This window comes from Mesoplodon densirostris, chromosome 14, assembly GCF_025265405.1.
Source record: "Mesoplodon densirostris isolate mMesDen1 chromosome 14, mMesDen1 primary haplotype, whole genome shotgun sequence".
Classification (NCBI taxonomy): domain Eukaryota; kingdom Metazoa; phylum Chordata; class Mammalia; order Artiodactyla; family Ziphiidae; genus Mesoplodon; species Mesoplodon densirostris.
The window spans coordinates 52,340,184-52,357,923 of NC_082674.1; the positions used below are offsets into that span (position 1 = coordinate 52,340,184).

The 17,740-nt window shown below is 38.8% G+C and overlaps 1 pseudogene; it reads left to right on the plus strand.

Annotated features, from left to right (window-relative positions):
• Positions 1–5,767: 5,767 nt before the first annotated feature.
• LOC132501341 (serine/arginine repetitive matrix protein 1-like) lies at positions 5,768–6,396 on the plus strand (annotated as a pseudogene).
• The last annotated feature ends 11,344 nt before the right edge of the window (positions 6,397–17,740 follow it).

Consider the following 17,740-nt stretch of genomic DNA (forward strand, 5'->3'; position numbering starts at 1 on the left):
CCTTCTCTGAGATCTGAGCCCTTTATACCAAGTCTTTCTCGTTCGCTGGTCTGAAGTGTGAGCACTTGCAAAATCCCCTATTCCCTCACCTTCTTCAGGCTGCTCTTTGTTTTGACTGAGCATTTGCTTCGACCACTGGAACAGACGCTGGCTGGATTTTGAGCAGAAGCCAGAGTTGGAAGCCCATGAGGTATGGATGCCCCAAGTGACCGGAGAAGGGACTTCCAGTCATTTGCATGCAGCTAGTTCTGTGGCTGCACGTCCCCCTCTTGGGATTCATTTTAACTCAGACCCAAAACCAGCAAGACAAGTCTACGTGCTGAAGCACTGCAAATGGAAGATTAGGCTAGAATAGGATAGAAGGAATGAGTGTGGAGGACATATTGTATGTGTTTATAGAAGAGCAGAAAAGCTTCCACTCATCAGCAATATTCTAAATTTGCAGATATCTTTTTAAAATTGTTTTGATTGAAATATAGTTGATTTACAATGTTGTGTTAGTTTCAGATGTACAGCAAAGTCATTCAGTTATATATACATAAATTTGCAGATATCTAACAATATAGCCTCAAAATATATACAGCAGAAATGGACAGATCTACAAGAAGAAAATGACAAATCTTACATCATCATAGGAAGAATTATTTTTGCACTTTTATATTGAGATGTAACATACACAGTGCAATGAATAGATCTTAAATGTATAGTTGGGGGACCTCCCTGGACGTTCAGTGACTAAGACTCTGTGCTTCTAATGCAGGGGGTCTGGTTTGATCCCTAGTCAAGGAACTAGATCCCACATGCTGCAACTAAGAGTTAACATGCCACAACTGAAGATCCCACATGCCGTAGGAAGATCCCGTGTGCCGCACCCAGCACAGCCAAATAAATAGATATATTTTTTAAGTGTACAAAAAATGTATAGCTGGATGCGTTTTGACAAATGCATACACTCATGAAATCATATTAAGAGACAGAACATTTCAGTCATCCTGGAAAGATTCCCTTGTGCCCCTTCCCAGTCTGTTCCCCATTCCACATTCCCTAGACTGTTATAGAACTTCATATAAATGGAATCATACTGTATGTACTCCTTTTGCTCTTAACTTCTTTTGATCAGCATATTGTTTTTTTGGGATTCATCCATGTTGTATATATGAGTGGTCTGTTCCTTTTTAATTGCTGAATAGTATTCTTTGCTGAGATAATAGTTTTCCAATACTGGAAGAATTTTCCTCATTATTTTGTGCTATTCATAATGTAACAGTTACAGTCAAGGCATACTCTTTTTTTTTTTTTTTTTTTGCGGTACACGGGCCTCTCACTGTTGTGGCCTCTCCCGTTGCAGAGCACAGGCTCCGGAAGCGCAGGCTCAGCGGCCATGGCTCACGGGCCTAGCCACTCCGCGGCATGTGTGATCTTCCCGGACCGGGTCACGAACCCATGTCCCCTGCATCGGCAGGCGGACTCTCAACCACTGCGCCACCAGGGAAGCCCCAAGACATACTTTTAAATTTAATCCGTGCCATTGACATTGTCTTTATCACTTTCTTAAGTTTATTCACTCACCTGTTGTTTCCATATTTTCAGCTGTTAGTTTGGGTCCTTCAGGAAGATGATACCAGGAAGGAGTTAGAAGTGAAAGAGAGTTATTGGGGGAAGTTCCTGTGAAAGATAAAGGGAGGGGAGTAGGAATGTTTTCAGAACAAGATATATTCTAACACCTTAGAAAAGAGAGGGAAAGGAGAATAATTGTGTAGGTGAAGGTTGAAACTACAGTGAAGGTCTGAGAAAGTCTCAGCCAGGTAGAAAGAGAACTCCAGCACAAAGATTGCTCATAGAGCAGACATGGCCAGACCCTACCAGCCCTGCCATCTGAATCACTGGCTAGCACTCCCTCTGAAGAGCAAGTTCTCAAATGGAACACTGTGGGAAAACCCTGAAGTGCTGTGGTTGCCGGCTGTTAGCCAGTGTTATGCTGGTAAATGTTTGATGACTGGCTCTCTGGGAGAATGTGTGTGTGTATGTGATTGTACTTATAAATTTTAGTAATATAAAGAATTGTAGCACAAAACTTATAAATAAAACATACTCTTTACTGTAAATCCCTCACAAATGATTCTCCCAGAGTACTTTCATTGGTCTTTGCTGAACTCTTGTATCTATAGCCAACCTATGGTTGCAACTGGTGAATGTAGTTCCAGCATGAATGCTGGTTGATATTTTTGTTTATATTAATGACTAAGATGAAAGTGAAACAACCAACATGTATGTCAGAATTTCACTTGTCTGCCAATGTTGTGAGTAACTTTTTTGCTAGAATAGATAAATACTTTGCTAATACTAAAAGAATTTTCCTTAAATTTTTATGCTGTTCACAATGTGACAGCTATAGACACCACACACTAAGTTTTTTTCTGTATTATTAGCATTTTCCTCATTGTTTTAAGTTTAAAACCCAACCTGTAGCACTCGTTGATTTCCATGATGTCAGTACCCTCACCAAGGCCAATTTCAAGTAACCAGTGTGACATCACTGAACATGAACTTGGGGAATGATGCCCAATAGGACACCATTATATAGTTTTTCCACCATATGGATAGAGTAGATGCAAATAATCTTGAGAGCCTAAGTACAAGTAAAATGTAGTAACAGAAGAGGAAGTGAAGAGTTTTGAGAAATTATCTTTGTTTTAAATATAATTTATTTAATTATAATTTAGCAAAACTTAATTTTTAATAATGGCTGTGTTTAACAGTTTGCAAATATCCTGAAATTTTTACAGTCAGGTCTTTCAAGCCAGTACTAACAGGCCCCTGCACACTGCTGTGTCAATTGACTGCACTCCTCACAGAAGAGCCTGTCTTTAAAGGAGATCCAAGCAGCTAAGCTAGATGACTGCCACATTTGCTATTGTGAATAAAGCAGCTATGAACAGTCCTGTAAGTGTCTTTGATACATTTGTGTATATATGGAGGGATATAGAAGATTTGAACAGCACAATTATAATTAGGTAACATATGTCTATTAGAAAATATATTTTTCTAATATGTATATAAATATATTTTATATATTATATTATAGAAATAAATTTATATAAATATATATATAACAATTGGAGAATATATATTATCTTAGGAACATTATAAAAAGAAACCATAGCACTCAGCCATAAAGCTAGCCTCAACAGACTTCAAAGGATTAATATTATACAGTTAACATTCTCTGATCACTTAATGCAATTAAGTTAGACATTAAATCTTTTTTAAAAACTAGAAAAGGCTTTCAGTTTGGAAACTCTAAAATACTTCTAAAAAACAACTCATGGGTTACAGAAGAATTCATGAAAGAAATTATAAAATATATAGTAAGTATATATACTTAAATTATATATGAAATAAATATATTTATTAATATATTAATATGTTCCTTAGAAACCACTTAAATGTATATTAAATAAATAGAAACCATATATTAATTATATTTAAATTTACATATAATATACAAAATGTAATATTATATAATTATATTCATTTGTGATAGTATATTAATGTATTTAATAAAATATTTTAAGTGGTTTTTAAGCCATGTGTTAGAATAATTTTGGGGGGGGAGGGCTGCTCCGCATGGGCTGTGGGATCTTCGTTTCCCAACCAGGGATCAAACTGGAGCCCTCAGCAGTGAGAGCACAGAGTCCTAACCACCGGACCGCCAGGGAATTCGAGTAATTTTTTTAATGCAGAAATAGATAATTGAACACTGGATTATCAGATAGCTTCCAAAATGCTTCAGATGATTTTAATCTTTTACAGGTTGGAGAACCAAGGCTCTAATTCTTCTCTAGGATACCTAACTATTTGCTCAGTTCCATTTGCTCTCTGGTCCTTTGGCTCGCTGCTGTAGTAGCAAAGTAGCATCTCTTGTGCTAAAGCAACGCTGCCTACACCCACAGAGGCTCTCGCTCCTTACACCACTTCCAGACTTAGATGAAGCACTGAGCTTTTGGGCTTCCCCAGCAGCTGACTGGAGGCACTGGGCAAGGATCAACATGCTAGGATAAGCTTTGACCAATGAGAGATGTGAAACTGGCAAATACATTTCTTTCCCTTCCTTTACCTGATAGACTCTTCTAAGGTAGGATGATTCTATGGAGACTGTCTGGGCAAGTCACTAATGACAAGAAACCGATCTTTTTTTTTTAAAGAAATGGCCAGCTTAGTAATTCATACCTTTGTATTTGTTTTCCATCTTTTGCTGTCTCATTTCCCTTTCTTCTACATTCTTGATGTCCTGGGATTTAATGACCCAATAAAATATTAGTAGATTTTTAAAAATAATAAAATAAAAAATAATATTACATAAAATATATATTATATGTAACATTATATATTTATATAATAATGTATAGGTTAACATATAATTTTATAATATAATAATATAAGTGGCTTCAAACCACTTAAAATGTATTAAATAAATATATATATATGTATATGTGTGTGTATATATATAATCTCCCATGCACCTTGGGATAGGGAGTGTTCTCAGAGCAATATGACTCCTGGATTCTTTTTTTTTTTTTTTTTCTTTTTGCGGTATGCGGGCCTCTCACTGCTGTGGCCTCTCCCGTTGCGGAGCACAGTCTCCGGACGCGCAGGCCCAGCGGCCATGGCTTACGGGCCCAGCCGCTCCGCGGCACATGGGATCCTCCCAGACCGGGGCACGAACCCGCATCCCCTGCATCGGCAGGCGGACTCTCAACCACTGCGCCACCAGGGAGGCCCTGGATTCTTCCACAGAACAAGTGCAGGGTAAGATCATTGGTTCAGCAACAAACAGAAACTACTGAAGTAGCTGAAATGTGCAGAATGCTTAGAAAAATAAGGCAGAAATGAGAAAAATAAATTTTGAGGTTAAAAAGCCTTGAATAACAAAATGAGTAACAGAAATCCTTGGGTTTAAAGACAATGTTATGGGACTTCCTTGGTGGTGCAGTGGTTAAGAATACGCCTGCCAGCGCAGGGGACATGGGTTCGAGCCCTGGTCCGGGAAGATCCCGCATGCCACGGAGCAAGTAAGCCCATGTACCACAGCTACTGAGCCTGCACTCTAGAGCCCACGCACCAGTACTGAGTCCACGCGCTGCAACTACTGAAGCCCACACGCCTAGAGCCCGTGCTCCACAAGAGAAGCCACCACAATGGGAAGCCCACTCACTGCAACAAAGAGTAGCCCCCACTTGCTGCAACAATGAAAACCCAACGCAGCCAAAAAAAAAAAATTTATTTTTAAAAAAATAAAGAGATGGGCTTCCCTGGTGGCTCAGTGGTTGGGAGTCTGCCTGCCGATGCAGGGGACACGGGTTCGTGACCCAGTCCGGGAAGATCCCACATGCCGCGGAGCGGCTGGACCCGTGAGCCATGGCCGCTGAGCCTGTGCGTCCGGAACCTGGGCTCCACAGAGGGAGGGGCCACGATAGTGAGAGGCCCGCGTACCGCAAAAAAAATAAAAATTAAAATAAAATAAAATAAAATAAAGAGAATGTTATGACTGAGTTTAGTCAACCAACTGGAAGTGAAGGGCTGAACCAAGATGGAAATTATTCTTTGCATCTGAAGTGTAGTACCATCACCTTATTAGGTCACAACAGAGTGAACCAGTGTGGCTCTGGCCCAATTCTCTTGGCCGTTTTTGGAGAATCCAGGCTCTAAAATGATGCGAATCAACCAGACTGGCGTTTTGAATGAAAAAAAAAATTCTACAGAGTTTATGGGAGAACTGTGGCCCCTCCACAAGAAAATATCGCTGGAATCCCTTTCACTTTCCTAGACCTGAAGAAAGAAGAAAGGAAACAGACAGATTGAAGAAGAAAAATTGCCACCTATGAAAAAAGCAAGACAAAAGAGAGATAAAGAAGAAAAAGAAAGCAGTAGAGAGAAAAGGTAGAGATCTTGAAGTCCAAGAAGACTCCAGATCTCCTACCCTAAAAGACAATCCTGCCCAGTCAGGACAGAGAGAAAGCACAATCATGTTCAGCCTTCTCATCAAAGAACCAAGAGCCAGAGTCCTTTCTCTACTCCAGGAAAGAACACTCCAGCACTCCCAGAACCTTCAGTACAAGTGACCACTTCTGACCCTTAGTGATATCCTGAAATTTCCCCAGCCTGAAACTGTACCAAAGCTAAAGGATATTCTCTGGAAAAAAAAAATTCCAAAAACAAGAGGAAAAGGAGAAGAATCAACCAAAATCTCACGCTTCTTCTCATACTTGATCTTGCTGGTGCTACAGATCCCATCAAGTTCATGTTCACCTAGAAGACAGCTAAGCCCAAGGAGGCAGCTCACCTGGAGGAAGAACTCCACCAAAGCATAGACGGAGCAGATCTCCAGTGAGATGAAAAAGGCACTCATCAGCATTCTTGTCTAGGAGTTGTTCATTGTCCACTTTGTCTTGTGTTGGGTCACTGACAAGTCTCCCAAGAGGACCTTCAGCCCCCTTGAAAAACTGGTAGTGAAACAGGAGGTAAGGAGGCAGGGCACAACCTTGAAAAGAACGGCATAGCCCGAGGACGTGACATAAACTGATGAGAACCAAATAGGTCCAAGATGGTGGATGAGTCGACTTCCACTAGACCTTGAGCCTCAGTATACGCTCACTGTAACACATCAGCAAGCTAAATGACACACCCACAGGTGCCATGACAGTTCCAAGGCCAACCATAATGGTCAAAGAATGGGAGGTGGCCCAATTCCTGGAAATCCCCACCCCTTCCCCAAAATAGCTGGACCACTCCTCCCACTCATTAGCCTATGAAATTACCCACCCCTATAAAAACTGACAACCCCATACCCTGATGCCACTCTTGCCTTCTGAGATGGCCCACACTCCATCTGTGGAATGTGTTTCTCTAAATAAATCCACTTCTTACCTATCACTCTGTCTTTCACAGAATTCTTTCTGCAGCAAGACATCAAGAACCTGAGCTTCATTAAGTCCTGAGACCAGGTGTGTGATCTCAGTTAAAAGACCGTGGGTTCAAGTCCCAATCTGAGTTGCATGGTTTCAGCAGGTTATCTCCTTCAGCAAGTCCTCCAAGGCAAAAGCACCAAACATCACCTACAGCAACTCTACCACCAGAAATTCATCATTCCCCAGCACCCAGCAGCAAAGCCCTACAAGAAAAAGTTGTATTTCTGTTTCTCCAGGGAGAACTTCAGGTAAAGTGACAAAAAGTGATAGAAGTGACAAAAAATGATAAAAGTACTGAGAATAAAATAGAATACTATTCAGCCATAAAAAAGAATCTAGGGCTTCCCTGGTGGCGCAGTGGTTGAGAGTCCACCTGCCGATTCAGGGGACGCGGGTTCGTGCCCCGGTCCGGGAAGATCCCATGTGCCGTGGAGTGGCTGGGTCTGTGAGCCATGGCCGCTGAGCCGGTGCGTCCAGAGCCTGTGCTCTGCAACGGGAGAGGCCACAACAGTGAGAGGCCTGCATACCGCAAAAAAAAAAAAAAAAAAAAAAAAAAGAATCTAAAAAAAAACAACAAAGGAATGAATATAACAAAAAAGAAGTAGACACAGATAAAGAGAACAAACTAGTGGTTACCAGTGTGGGGAGGAGGGGCAATGTAAGGGTAGGGGAGTAGAAGATACAAGCTATTGGGTGTAAGATAGGCTCAAGGATGTGTTGCACAACATGGTGAGTATAGCCAATATTTTGTAATAACTGTAAATGGAAAGTAACCTTTAAAAATTGTATAAAATAGGGACTTCCCGGGTGGGCCAGTGGCTAAGACTCCATGCTCCCAATGCAGGGGGCCCAGGTTCGATCCCTGGTCAGGGAACTAGATCCCACAGGGAACTAGATCCCACAAGCCGCAAATAAGAGTTCACAATAAGAATTCACATGCCACAATTAAAAGATCCCGCATGCCACAACTAAGACCCGGCGCAGCCAAATAAATAAATAAATAAATAAATATTTTTTAAAAAATTGTAGAAAATAAAACAGAAAAAGAAAGTACTGAGAAAAAAGTCTCCCTCATCTAGAAAAGTGGAGTTCTCTGAATCAGAGGACAAAGGTGGCAAAATGGCTGCTGCATTTTCTGTGCAGCAGAGACACCAAATCAGACGACAAAACCAGCTCCTCCTCAGATGATGATGGTGATGATAGACGCAGAAGTCCTACATGAGAAATGGTGAGGTAGGCAGGTGGCAGTTCAGAATGCCTCTCCATCACTACAGAAGTGCCAGAAAGAGATTTTCCCTTTTAGAGAAGTCCTTCCCCACCACCCACCAGAAGGCACGGTTTTCCTTCTCTCACACATCACTTCTCCTCAGCTCACGTAGCCCATGACACCACCATCATTAACCCCTTAATGACCATATCATTTGCAGATATTTTCTCCCATTCAGTAGGTTGTCTTTTCGTTTTGGTGGTGATTTCCTTTGCTGTGCAAAAGCTTTTAAGTTTAATTAGCCACCATTCTACTTTCTGTCTCTATGATTTTGACTACTCTAAGTGCCTCATATAAGTAGAATCATATAGTATTTGTCTTTTTTTGTGACTGACTTATTTCACTTAGCATAATGTCCTCAAGGTTTATGTTATGGCATATGCCAGAAATTCCTTTCTTTTTAAGGCTGAATAATAGTCCATTGTGTGTGTGTGTGTGTGTATATCACATTTTGCTGATCCATTCATCCATCAATGGACACTTGGGTTGCCTCCACGTTTTAGCTATTGTGAATAATGTTGCTACGAACATGGGTGTACAAATACCTATTTGAGACCCTGCTTTCAATTCTTTTGGGTATATACCCAGAAGTGGAATTGCTGGATCATGTGGTAATTCTATTTTTAATTTTTGAGGAACTGTCATCCTGTTTTCAACAGCAGCTGTAGCATTTTACATTCCTACCAACAATATCCACGGGTTCCAGTACCCAGTATTGTTTTGTTTTTCTTTTCTTTTTTTTTTTTTGTTGGCTGTGTTGGGTCTTCATTGCTGCACTCAGGCTTTCTCTAATTGCTGCTAGTGGGGGCTACTCTTCATTGTGGTGCATGGGCTTCTCACTTGCAGTGACTTCTCTTGTTGCAGAGCACAGGCTCTAGGCACACGGGTTTCAGTAGTTGCAGCATGTGGGCTCAGTAGTTGCGGCACACGAGGCCTAGAGCACAGGCTCTGTAGTTGTGGTGCATGGGCTTAGCTGCTCCGCGGCATGTGGGATCTTCCCGGACCAGGGATCGAATCCGTGTCCCCTGCATTGGCAGGCAGATTCTTAACCACTGCACCACCAGGGAAGTCCCTCTTTTCTTTCTTTTTTTTTTTTTTGCTGCGCCACGTGGCTTGCAAGATCTTAGTTCCCCAATCAGGGATCGAACCCATGCCCCCTGCAGTGGAAGTGAAGAGTCTTAACTGCTGGACCGCCAGGGCATTCCCGTTGTTTTGTTTTTCTGATAGTAGCCATCATAAAGGGTATGAGGTGATATCCTGTAGTTTTGATTTGCATTTCCCTAATGATTAGTGATGTTGAGCATCTTTTCATGTGCTTATTGGCCATTTGTATATCTTCTTTGAAGAAATATCTATTCAAGTCATTTGCCCTTTTTCTTCTTTGCCCATTTTAAAATTGGGTTGTTATTTTGTTGCTGAGTTTTAGTAGTTCTTTCTATATATTCTAGGTACTAATCCCTATTAGATATGGGATTTGCAGATATTTTTTCCCTTTCTGTAGGTTGCTTTTTCCTCTGTTGATAGTGTCTTTTGATGTACAAAACTTTAAAATATTCATGAAGTCCAATTTGTCTATTTTTTCTTTTGTTATCTGTGTCTTTTATGTCATATCTAAGAAGTGACATTGCCAAATCCAATATTGTGAAGATTTTGTTCTATGTTTTCTTCTAAGAGTGTTATTGTCTTAGGTCTTTCATCCACTTTCAGTTAATTTTTGCATATGGTGTAAGGGCCTATCCTCATTCTTTTGCATGTGGACATCCACTTTTCCCAGCACTATTTGTTGAAAAGACTGACCTTTCCACATTGAGTGGTCTTGGCTTGTCATTTGAACTCATTTGAACATATTTGTGTTTATTTATTCTATTCCACTGGTCTAAATGTAGGTCTTTATGCCAGTGCTACACTGTTTTGATTACTGTAGCTTGCTGTATAGCTTGAAATCAGGGTGCATAATACCTCCAGCTTTGTTCTTTTTAACATTGCTTTGGACATTCAAGGTCTTTTGTAGTTCCATACAAATTTTAGGATATTCGTTCCAGTTCTGTGATAATGCCATTGGTATTTTGATAGGGATTACATGGAATCTGTAGATCACTTTGGATATATTGACATTTTAACAATATTCAGTCTTTGAATCCATGAACATGGGATCTTTTCCCATTTATTTGTCTTATTTCTTTCAACAATGTTTTGTAATTTTCACTGAGCAAATCTTTCATTTCCTTGGTTAATTTCTAAATATTTTATTTTTGATGCTATTATGAATTGTTTTTGTAATTTCCTTTTCAGATTGTTGTTAGTGTATAAAAATGCAAATGATTTTTGTGTGTTTTGTATCCTGTTACTTTGCTGAAATCATTTATTAGTTCTAACAGCTTTTTTGGGTGTGTGTGTGTGTAATCTTTGGGGCTTTTTACCTGTAAGATCATATCATCTGCAGATGTAATTTTACGTCTTCCTTTCCAATTTGTATGCCTCTAATTTCTTTATCTGGCCTCATTGCTCTGGCTAGAATGTCCATACTATGTTGAATAGAAGTGGTAAAAGTGGGCATCCTTGGATTTTTTAAAGAAAAAGCTTTCAGTCTTTCACCATTGAGTCTGATGTTTGCTTTGGGTTTTTCATATATGGCTTTTCATTATGTTGAGGTAGTTTCCTTCTATTCCTTTTTTTTTTTATCATGAAATTGTTGCAATTTGTCAAATGCTTTTTCTGCATAAATTGAGATGATCATGTAGGTGTTCTTTTTTTTGGTTTTTTAAAAATAAATTTATTTATTTATTTTTGGCTGCATTGCGCCTTCATTGCTGTACACGGGCTTCTCATTGTGGTGGCTTCTCTTGTTGCAGGGCACGGGCTCTAGGCACGCAGGCTTCAGTAGTTGTAGCACGAGGGCTCAGTAGTTGTGTCTCACGGGCTCTAGAGCGCAGGCTCAGTAGTTGTGACACATGGGCTTAGTTGCTCCATGGCATGTGGGATCTTCCCAGACCAGGGCTCGAAGCCATGTCCCCTGCATTGGCAGGCAGATTCTTAACCACTGCACCACCAGGGAAGTCCCATGTAGGTGTTTTTCACTTAATTTTTTTTGCATTGATTAATTTAATGATATATTGCATTGATTAATTTTCACATGTTGAAACATCCTTGCATTCTAGGAATAAAAGTTCACTTGGTCATAGTGTATAATACTTTTACTATGCTGCTAAATTTGGTTTGCTACTAGTGAGAATTTTTGTATCATTGTTCATAAGGAATATTGGTCTGTAGTTTTCTTGTAATGTCTTTGTCTGGCTTTAATGCTGGCCTTATAGAATGAATTAGAAAGTGTTCCTTCCTCTTCAATTTTTGGAAAAGTTTGAGGAGGCCTGGTATTAGTACTTTAAATGTTTGGTTTAATTCACCAGTAAAGCCACTGGGTCAGGTCCAGGGCTTTTCTTTGTTGGGAATTTTTTTTTTTTTTTTTTTTTTTTTGCGGTACGCAGGCCTCTCACTGCCGCAGCCTCTCCCGTTGCAGAGCACAGGCTCCGGACGCGCAGGCTCAGCGGCCACGGCTCACGGGCCCAGCCGCTCCGCGGCATGCGGGATCCTCCCAGACCGGGGCACGAACCCATGTCCCCTGCATCAGCAGGCGGACTCCCAACCACTGCGCCACCAGGGAAGCCCCTTTGTTGGGAGATTTTGATTATTGATTCAATGTCCTTACTGGCTATAGGTATATTCAGATTTTGTTTCTTCATGATTGAGACTTGATAGGTTTTGTGTTTCTAGGATTTGTCCATTTGATCCAGGTTATCTAACTTGTGAGCATACAAATTGTTCATTATATTTTCTTATAATCCTTTTCGGCTGTAAAATCGGTAGTAATGTCACTTTCTTAGCACTGCTTTTGCTGTGTCCCATAGTTTTGGTATGTTGTTTTCATTTGCATTCATCTCTAAGTATTTTCTAATTTCTTGTAGATTTTAGTAATTTTTCTTTTCTTAATCCATCTAGAGTTGTTAATTTATTGATCTTTTCCAACAAACATCTTTTTATTTCATCAATTTTCTTTATTGTTTTCTATCCTCTATTTCATTTCTCTCTGCTCTAATCTTTATTTCCTTCCTTCTGCTAGCTTTGGATTTAATTTGTTCTTCTTTTTCTAGTTAAAGTTGTAGTTAGGTTGTTTTGAGTTTTTATTTTTTAAAGTAAGCGTTTTATAGTTATAAATTTCCTTCTTAGCACTGCTTTTGCTGTGTCCCATAAGTTTTGGTATGTTGTGTTTTCATTTGCATTCAACTCTAGGTATTTTCTAATTTCTTTTATGATTTCTTCTTTGGCCCATCTGTTGTTGAAAAGTGTGTTTAGTTTACACAATTTTTTTAATTTTCCACTCTTCCCTCCGTTATTGATTTCTAACTTCATCCTGTTGTGGTCAGAGAAGATACTTTGTATGCTATCTACCTTTTAAAATCTATTGAAACGATTTGTGGCTTAACATATGGCATATCCTGAAAAATGTCCCATGTGTACTTAAGAATATGTATGCTCTTATTGTGGAGCAGTGTTCTGTATGTCTATCTAGCTGGTTTATTGTGCTGTCTTCCATTTCCTTACTTTCTTAGATTGTTTTGTCCGTTATTCTGAGTGAGGTACTTAAGTCCCCAACTACTTTTTTGTATCTCCCTTCAATTGCCAGTAATGCTGCTTATGTATTTACCTTTATTGAGATCTTTATTTCTCCATACAGCCTCAAGTTACTGTCTACTGTCCTTTCACTTGCATGACTGATGATTTTTGCTTCACAGTATTTTGATGTCCTGTCATTGGGTGCATGAACATTTCTAATTGTCATATCTCCACAATGTTCTTTTTTTTCTTGTAACTTTTTTTTAGGTTCTATTTTGTCTGTTATCAGTAGAGCCACTCCTTTCTTTTGGTTCCTATGTGCATGAAATATATTTTTTCTATCATTTCACTTTCAATATATTTGTCTTTGGATCTAGAGTCTTCATAGACAGCATATAGTTGGATCATGTGTTTATATCCATCCTGCCAACCTCTGGTTTGATGAGTTTCATCTATTTACATTTAATTACTGGTTAGGAGGAACTTACAACTGTCTTTTTCCTATTTCTTTTCTATATGGCTTACAGGTTTTTTCATCCCTCATTTTATGATTTACTGTCTTTTGTGTTTAATTTTTTGTAGCCAATTGTTTAAATTCTTTTCTCACTCTCTTTTGTATATATTCTATAGTTTGTGTGTGCGTGTGGTTACCACAGGGATAACATTTAATATCCTAAAGTTATAACCCTCTAATTTGAATTTATAGCAGCTTAACTAACTTCAACAGCATACAAAAACTGCTACTTCATAGCTTTGTTCATACCACTTTCATTTGAGGTCACAAAATTTCACCTTTATATACTATGTGCCCCAAAACATAAATAATTCTCTTAAGTGCATTACTCTCTTAAACTATGTAGAAAACAAGATTCGAAGTTACAAAGTTTGTAAAACTTAGACTAATTTTTTTCTTTAAATATATCACTCTTAAGTCATATAGAAGACAAAAAGTAGTTAGAAACTGTTGTTACAAAAACACTAGCTTTTATATTGCCCATGTAATTACCTTTATTGAGATCTTTATTTCTCCATATGGCTTTGAGTTACTCTCTACTGTGCTTTCACTTGCATGACTGATTTTTTTCATATGTTGATGCCCTTTTTAAAACTGAGATGTAGTTGCTATACCATATTATGTTACATGTGTACAATATAGTGATTCACAAATCTTTATAAAGGCTATACTCCATTTATAGTTATTATAAAATATTGGCTGTATTACCCATGTTGTACAATAATACCTTTGTAGCTTATTTTATACCTAATGGTTTGTATCTCTTACTCCCCTACCTCTATATTGCCCCCCCTTCTTCTCTCTCCCCACCGGTAACCACTAGTTTGTTCTGTGACTGTTTCTTTTTTGTTATACTCACTAGTTTGTTGTTATTTTGTCAATTCCACATATAAGTGACATCAGACAGTATTTGTCTTTCTCTTATTTCACTTAGTATAATGCCCTCCAAGTCTATCCATGTTGCTGCAAATGGCAAAATTTCATCCTTTTAAAATGGCTGAGTAGTATTCCATTGTATATATATATATACATCTTCTTTATCCATTCACATTACTGATGATTTTTGATTGAATACCAGACATTGTGAATTTTATATTATTGTATCCTTTAAGGGAGTTTTAAGCTTTGTTCAGATACACAGGTATGTTGCTTGGGATTGGTTTGATCCTTTAAAGAAATCCTTTGCTATGAAGAGTCCACAGCAATCTTTACTCTATGGCAAATTTAGCCTCGCTACTAAGGCAGAACCCTTCTGAAGGCTCTATTCAGTCCTTGTATATTGCAAGGTTTCTCCAATTTGGCTAATGAGAATTTAAAATATTCCTAGCCTGTTGTAAACTTCAGTCTACTGCTTTTCATTGGTTGTTCCTTGAACTCTAGTTTTACCCCAGACACAGAAATAAGTACTCAGCCAAATATTCAAGGCTACACCTCTACACGTCTGGGAACTATTTCTGTAAAGCTTCCTGTTTTCTAGTACTTCATCCCACAACTTCTAGCCAACTCAGTCTTTTGGAACTTTGATCCCTAACTCAATTCAACAAAACCGATGGAAGAAATATTAACCTGTACCTCTAAAAACCTCAAGAAACTGAAGGGGACCAAACTTAAGACACGATAGTCAAACTGTCAAAATACGAAGAATCTTTAAGTAGCAAGTGAACAATCTGAGCAAAATCCCAGTTTCACATTTGTGTCATTTCCTCAGAAGAAAAAAGCAAACACAAGGACTTACTTCCCTAGTGGTCCAGTGGGTAAGACTCTGTGCTCCCAATGCACATGGCCCGGGTTTGATTCCTGGTTGGGGAACTAGATCCCACATGCATGCCGCAACTAAGAAGCCCACATGCCACAATCCTGCAACTAAAGATCCCACGTGCCGCAACTAAGACCTGGCACAACCTAAATAAATAAATAAACTTTTAAAAAAAATTTAAATGACAATTAAAAAAAAAAAGCAAAGACAGAAAAAATGCATCCATCTGAATCAAACTGCCCCAAAACACACAAAACCACACTTATACCTCAAAATACAGAGACATCAATTAACTTTTATGAGCCACACTCATCACATCAGTTATTACAACTTTGTCACGTTTCAGATAACCCTCCTTCTACTTTACAATGACAGTAGCTCCTACTTCCGACAGCTACTTCCACAACTTGAGGTGTTTCCAAGTGGCATATTTAATATACTATGCAGTTGTTAACCATTTAGCATCTGTAAAACTGTCTTTATCAGGTTCCTTTTGCATTGCTGATTAAGTTTTGCCTCAACCATATTTCTGTAAGCCCTGTGATTTCTATTGCACAATTTTGCACAACATGATTTTTAGTTATACATGTTACAGAACTGACTTTATGGCAAAATACCAAAGTAGTTAAATTTAGGTGGAGGGTATATGGTGTTCATACTATTCTTTGAACTTCACTGTATTAAAATTTTTTCATCTTAATGAAAAGCTGAGGGTGGGAATTCCCTAGTGGTCCAGTGGTTAGAACTTGGTGCTTTCACTGCCTAGGCCCAGGGTTCAATCCCTGGTCAGGGAACTAACATCCTGCAAGCCTTGCTGCGTGTGGCCCCCCCCCAAAAAAAAAAACGAAAAAGAAAAAAGAAAAACTGAGGGTGAGGAATAAATAGTACTCAAGAGGAAAAAAGTATGCAAAACTTTTGCCTCATTAGGATAGTCATCCTTTCTCATTGTTAAAAAGCATACCTTTTAAATACTTAACAGGATAATTTCCCTTTCATTACTTTAGAATTATTTAACTGTATCAAACCACTATTTTGAGTTTTGTCATTTGGGCTTCGATTTCCTAAAACATAACTTATTTTATAAACTGTTGTAAAACCCAAGTCAAACCCTAAATAAAGTAGTTAGTGGCTTAATTTATATCAAACTTAACAGAATAAATGACTAGGGAATGTTTGTCTTGTTAGAGTTCCCTTTACAAGGTTTTAAATATAAACTACTCATATATTTAGATATATAGGTATAGCCTAAGAGACAGACACACGTAAGGATGCTGAATAACTCAATTAAAAGTTCCAATATAAATAATTTTGGTTAAAGTATTTTCACTTAAGAGTATTTAGGATAGGGCTTCCCTGGTGGCACAGTGGTTAAGAATCCACCTGCCAATGCAGGGGACACGGGTTCGATCCCTGGTCCGGGAAGATCCCACATGCTGCAGAGCAACTAACCCCACGCGCCACAACTCATGAGCCTGCACTCTACAGTCTGTGAGCCACAACTACTGAAGCCTGCATGCTCCGAGCCCATGCTCCACAACCAGAAGCCACCACAATTAGAAGCCCACGCACCACGACAAAGAGTAGTCCCCACTCGCTACAACTAGAGAAAGCCTGCATAGCAACGAAGACCCAACGCAGCCAAAAAAAAAAGTATTTACGATATACATAATTCAGTTGTTTTATGGTAGCTATGATTTTTTTAACAGCAAGCTCCTAATACCCACTAAAATGATAATCACTGAATTATTAAATTCCAGACTATCCAAAGACTTATCTGAATTTACCATGTACCAAATCAGTCATTTTAATTAACTACCGGAGTTCTCAGACACAACCAAGCTTCAGGCTGGTCTGCTGAAGTTTTCTCCAGATGTGAAGGAGCTCCCCCCAGCTGCTTTCATAACACTTTTGTGAAATACACAAAAGAAAGATGGTTGAGTGTGATACCAGATTACAGAGGCCCAATTTGTGGTCCACCTTAAGGGTTTGGCCTTTCTCCAAAGGCAATTAGAAGTCATGAAAGCTTTTATAAAGGAGTGCCTGACAAGTTTAAAAAGATCACTAGCTATATATATAGTGTATGCAGAATTGACTGGAAGGTGGCTAAAGCAAGGACAGACACTAGTTAGATTTTACACCATTCATGGTGCAAGATGATGCTTGTTGATCAGGGTAGAGGCAATAAAGATGTTTTAAACCACTGGAAAAAGACTTACTAGTTATGAATCCTTTTTGTACAAATAAGATTTGCTACATTTTAATTTTTAGAAAGAATCCCAATGAACACAACAGTGGTTATTCTTGGAGAAAGGGATTAGCATGAGAAAGACTTTCATTTTTCACTTTTCTTCTGTATTGTTAACTTTTCAAACAGCATATAAATTATTGTAAGCAGGGATTTATCAGGGTGATGAGCATATTGGGCCATTTTTGCTTCTCAATACTTCTGTTAAAAAAATAACAGAAAACTTAAAAGTACCCAGGATTAAGCCCGTAAGGAAGTTAACACGTTAAGTGTGAATTCTTCCTTCCCTTCCTATACAGATTTCTCAAGAGGATCAGAGGTAACAGAGTTTGTGAGGGCAGGGCAGTGGGGGTAATGCAGGAGCACAATTAATCTGCCC